Source organism: Pteropus vampyrus, unplaced genomic scaffold (genome assembly GCF_000151845.1).
Source record: "Pteropus vampyrus isolate Shadow unplaced genomic scaffold, Pvam_2.0 Scaffold17, whole genome shotgun sequence".
Lineage (NCBI taxonomy): Eukaryota > Metazoa > Chordata > Mammalia > Chiroptera > Pteropodidae > Pteropus > Pteropus vampyrus.
Genome location: NW_011888798.1, coordinates 4,822,751 through 4,828,316, shown reverse-complemented (window position 1 = coordinate 4,828,316; position 5,566 = coordinate 4,822,751). Strand labels below are relative to the sequence as shown.

Genomic DNA, 5,566 nt, shown 5'->3' with positions numbered 1-5,566 from the left:
AGAAAAACAAGTGACAAAAATTATTGGCTTGATTTGATATATTGGATTGGATATATTTCTATTCTCAGTATCTATAATTAGAAATACTAGGAATATTATTACATTATATGTTTTGCTTTACTTTTGTGGATAAGGGTCCTAAATCAAAATATTTTATGTAATATCAAATATTTTTCTTTTCATATACTGATTTTTTTTAATTAATAGATTTTAAGTATCTCGACAAATATGTATGCTTCTGAAGTTTTCAATGTTAAAGTTTCAAGTAGGATTAAATATTTCTATGTGGTCTCATTTGGCTAGTTATATAGATTTTCTGCTAAATTTTTCTAATATTTAGACTAAATCAACAAATCCCTAGATAATTTTAATAAAATTATGTCTTCTTTAAAAAATATATAGCCTTCCACCATGTACAGATTAAATGAGAAGTCTATAACTCAGAAGAGCTCCCTCATGTGACCTTGCTGGCATCCTGATCTTGGACTGTGATACTCTAGAGCTGATGCCTTTTTGAAAATCATTCGAAACAAGAACATTAAATTCCTGTGGAGTGGAGTTTCCCTTACTTTAGTGATGGCAGTTCCTGCCACAGTTATTTATTTTATATACTATGATCAATTAACTGCTCTTCTGAGATCTAAATTAGAAGAAAATAAAAGCTGCATATCAATTGTTGCTGGAATTGTAGTGAGATTTGGTGCAGTAACTGCGATGAGTCAATTAAAATTGATTGGAACCAAGATGCAATCTAAAAAGTTTTCTTACAAGGAACCGCATCAATTTATCAGCAGGAAAGTATCTAAAGATGGTTGGATTTCCCTTTGGAGGGGCTGGGCCTCCACTGTTTTTAGAGATGTAACATTCTCAGCAATGTACTGGTGTAACTATGAAGTTTTAAAGAAGTGATTGTGTGAAAAATCTGATTTAGATGATCTAGCATTTATGCTCAACTTTACTTCAGGAGCAAAGTCTGGTTCTTTTGCAGCTGTTACAACTTTACCATTTGATGTGGTGAAAACACAAAAGCAGACTTAACTTTGGATGTAGGAAAGTCATAAAATGTCTATGCTTTCGTGTACGTGTACCTGGGTTATAATGAACACTATTGCTAAGGATGGGTATAGGCCTAATTCATGTTTAATTAAAATTGTTCCTGCTTGTGCCATATAATCACTACATATGGGATAGTATGCCCTGGAAATATATGAATTCGTTTTCTGTTCTAATCTTGGAGAAAATGATCTGCTTAGTACATCAGGAAAATTTAACTGATTTCAGATGAGATGCTTTATTCCATAAATCTACAAGAACTATCTGTCTATATTATATAATTGCATTGACTAAATTATCACTTTCTAATCACTGGATTTGCATCAAGAAGACACAGCCTCCACTTTTTCAACTCTTGTTCCCATCAGCTCTAAATTAGCTTGGAGGTGAGATTAGTAGAGCTGCCCCAGAGGATTCTAATTTTGTAGCAAATGCTGCGCTAATGGAGTGGAAATTTACACCTCCTCAGTGGAATTGTTTATCTAGCAGTGAATCAAAAATTCACTGTCACGATGTGAATTTTTTCTACCCTTCACTAATTATGCTTCTCCTGCAGCCATGTAGCAGTGAGAAATCCCACACTGCACAGGAACAATACAGAGGAAGAGAAGAGAGGGTAACACGCTATTCCTAATCCTTTCCTTCACTATATTTTAAACAAAACCTATGTTACATCAAAATGCACTCTTCATCTTGTAAAAGAGTCTAATTTTTAATACATCGGATTTTCTTAATGTAACTATATCTGTCTAGTTTCAATTTTGTCAAAATTTGTGGAGGATATGAGAAGAATAGATATTATGTAATCAAACAAGAGTTCTGTGCTGTGGGAAAATGCTGGTCTGAAATTACCTAGGCTTGAATTCAAGGATTATCATGGTCACTATGAAGAAAAAAGAATTTCAAGTCTAACTACCTCTCATTTTTGTCCTCTGGGTCTCCCTTATAAGCAGACAAATGTGTGTGTGTGTGTGTGTGTGTGTGTGTTGAGGGAGAACACCTATGAAGCCCCTGACTGCCATCTCTTTTCTGCCCCCTGTATAGATACTGTTTCCTCTTGCATGCACTCTCCACTTTCACTTCACACTCTACAATCTATGCTGTTCGATCTTTTTTGGGGGTAGTAAAATATTTCTATCATCTAGAAAAGTATAGGAAATTAAAACCAATTTTGGTTTTATCAGACTAATTCGATGACTTGAACTGTTATTTAGGCATTATTCTATGCTTGTTTTTTTTTTTTTTTTTTTTAAGGCATAGCTTGGACATCACTTCCTTTAGGAAACCTTCCAGGATTGCCAAAATAAAATTAGTTGTTCTTCCTATGTGGTTCAATTTAGCACTTTAAATACTGCATTGAAATGGCCTGTTTAGATGTCTTTCTCCCTATCTTCACTCTTAGCTTCTTAAGGAAAGGTATTGTGTATTTTTTTCTCATCCTATCTCCAGAGCCATAATAAATATTTATTGAATTAGTAGATTCAAGAGAGAAATCCCAAAAGAATAAACCATACCTAAAATAGGAAATTAGCTTCTTTGTAGGAAAGGATTTTCTTTTAGATTTAAAGTAGTCACAAAGCTAAAGGCTACAGGACAGTGGCTTCAATTACAAAATAATCCCCCTTTGGGAAATCTTTTATCTAGGATACATGTCTATGTATACACCTATATCTAGAAATATATAGAAATGACTCAGCCAGGGATATTATCTAATGAATTTACCATATTTTTCCAGTATGATGAGCTATGTGATCAATTTTGTTTTATTTTAATAAAACAAAATGGAAATACATTGTAACATGGCATGCTTAATTTTCAAAGCTAAAGGCATGTGCATTTGTCTCTTTTTTCTTTTTATTCATAAATATAAATAAATTCATAAACTGTCAGAAATATACTAACCTAGTACTGAGTGGCAGTTGTCAGCTGGCATCACTTAAAGTGTCACTGAGGTATAAGCAAGTTGTGTTCTATTTCCTAGTGGAGTACAGGCCTGGAGAGTCTTAGAAATCTTACTAAGTAGGATTAATTTTTTATTTGCTATTTTAGTATATGTATGGCCAAAACGAGCACTTTATTCACTGTTATACATAGCATTTCTGCTTTCACTACTATAAATAGCAGTGAAACTCAAGTGATCCTTTAAAAATAATATGTAAACAGCAGATTAAAAAATCTAATAGAAATAAATATAAGATATTATGAATTGAATCAGCAATGTCTTTTATTTGTTTATTTTTTTTTTAAATTAAGTTTATTGGGGTAACATCGGTTAAAACAATTATATAATTTTCAGGTGTACATTATAATTTGACCTCTGGATATTCTATTGTATGTTTACCACCCAAAGTCCAGTTCCCTTCAGCTACCATATATTTGACCTCCTTTACCCCGTCTACTTTTCCCCTTCTCCACCACCTCCTACCCTCTGGTAATCACTAGTTTATAGTCCATGTCTCTGTTTGTTTGTCCTGTTTATTTGTTGCTTTTAGGTTTATATCCCACATATAAATGATATCATGTGATTTTTCAACGTTTTCGGTCTGGCTTATTTCACTTAGTGTCTTTTATTTTAAGGTGAGAGCAGATCTATCTGTTTAGGATGTAATGAAGCACAGTCTCTGAATTAAACTTTAACCTTAAAAAAATAATAACTGCGCTAGCTTAGAAAGATGTATTATTGTAAATTATAGTCATATTGTAAAGGCAATCTGGGTAATGTTAAATTAACCATACCTAAAATTCTAGCTAATCTTCAAGATAATATATTTTGGTAAAAATAACAATGGCCTTGGAGATAGAACTCATGGATTGATTTTCCCCTAAATGCTGACCAACAATGTGAGTTAAGGCAAGTCCCTTCTCCCATGCCTTCATCTATGAAATAAATGCACTTGAAGGCAGGGGTTAGGACCACGTGGTCTCTAGTGGTCTTTATTCTATTAGAATGTCTTTGTAAAACAACCTTATAAGCCACACAAAATATCTTGAAAATAATCAATTACTCTAAAATATTGGACTAAGCTTTTAATCAAGGGGCAAGAGAATAACCAGCCCATGGATATTCAGCAAATATGTCACTATGGAAAAAAACTGAATAGAAGTTGGAGGTTTGGATTATAGAATGGTACTTGGTTTGTCATTGTTGTTGTTTAGTACATGGTGAAAAACTCTTTGGAAACAATGTCTAGTTAATTCATATTCTTATAGAACTGAAATAAGTATATAAGGAAATTGAAGTGCAGACAGGTACAAGTCTTGCCAAGAAAAAAATAGTGACAAAACCAAGAGTATAACCAGGATTCTTGATCTCTGGCTCTTTTCTTAATAGCTTTCTTCACAGTTTTCACTAATACCTTAAAATAATTATTCAGTATTTCTTATTTTGGCAAAGAGAGGTGATGTGGTTGATATGTTTTGACATTGCTATATGTAATGATTAAAAAATATTTTTTTACTGATTATATCAACTTGAGGCATCAAATAAATGTTTTCTTCATTATTTAAAGAAAAGCACTAGGTCGCTGCTAGTCAGTATTATTTTTCAAAACTTATCTGACTAATAATGACCTTTTTGGCACTGAGTTGTAACCTGTACCACCAGCTGTATATTCCCATTCAATAAGAATGTGGCTAGGGATTCAAAGATTTATTACAATGGGATACATTATATGGAAAAATAAATAGGCTTAGTAGTGTAAGGACTTCATGGGGGAAATAAACAAACAATCGACAACAATAAAAAAACAAACAAACAACAACAACAAAAAAACATGCTGAAATAATGTGCCGGGAACAGAAAATTATTCACAGATATATTCTATAGCAGACTAAATAAAATACATAACTTATATTTTCAAGGTAAAAAAAAAAAAAGTTCTTGTGAGATGGCTTGCATCACAGCATGCTAACATACCTCAGCCTCCACTGCCAAGTAAGCTTAAGCAGGGACAAGTCTTGTCCAAACAATGTATTGCCCATCAACTCATATAGATAGATAAAGTGCTGAATTACTTTGGAAAGAAGAGTCATGCCCAAAGATTAAGTAAAAAACAATTTGTATTCTAGCTTTTGTGACATCAAACTTTGAATTCATGTAATACTCCAATAATCATATCATCAGCACTAGGAAAGTGCGTTTAGTTCAAAGCATTGACCTGCATTTTCATGGGGGACTAACTTTGGAAGATGTTTATGCATATATACAAGCAAACCTTTACCTGCACAAGTTTGATTGGATTCATCTTCATTGCTCCCACAATCATTAGCTCCATCACAAAGCCATCTCTTGGGAATGCAGCGATTATTCTTGCATTTAAATTGATCATCAGGACAGCTATGATTGGCTGGGGTGGGGGAGGAAGAAGAGGAGAAAGAAGTTTAATTATACAAAATTGGATAAAATTGTGATTAAGTTATAGTTATGGAGATGTTACAGTAATTATAATATTATAGTAGAATATATGCTGTAGCTTCTATAATTTACTATCTCATATTTCATAAAAATATTTAT

The 5,566-nt window shown here is 32.8% G+C and overlaps 1 protein-coding gene and 1 pseudogene across 1 annotated transcript in view; one reads left to right on the top strand and one right to left on the bottom strand.

Moving 5' to 3' along the window:
* Positions 1-5,566, bottom strand: part of LRP1B (LDL receptor related protein 1B) — a 1,708,438-nt gene that overhangs the window by 663,491 nt on the left and 1,039,381 nt on the right. The window lies entirely within an intron of this gene.
* Positions 229-1,173, top strand: LOC105288357 (annotated as a pseudogene).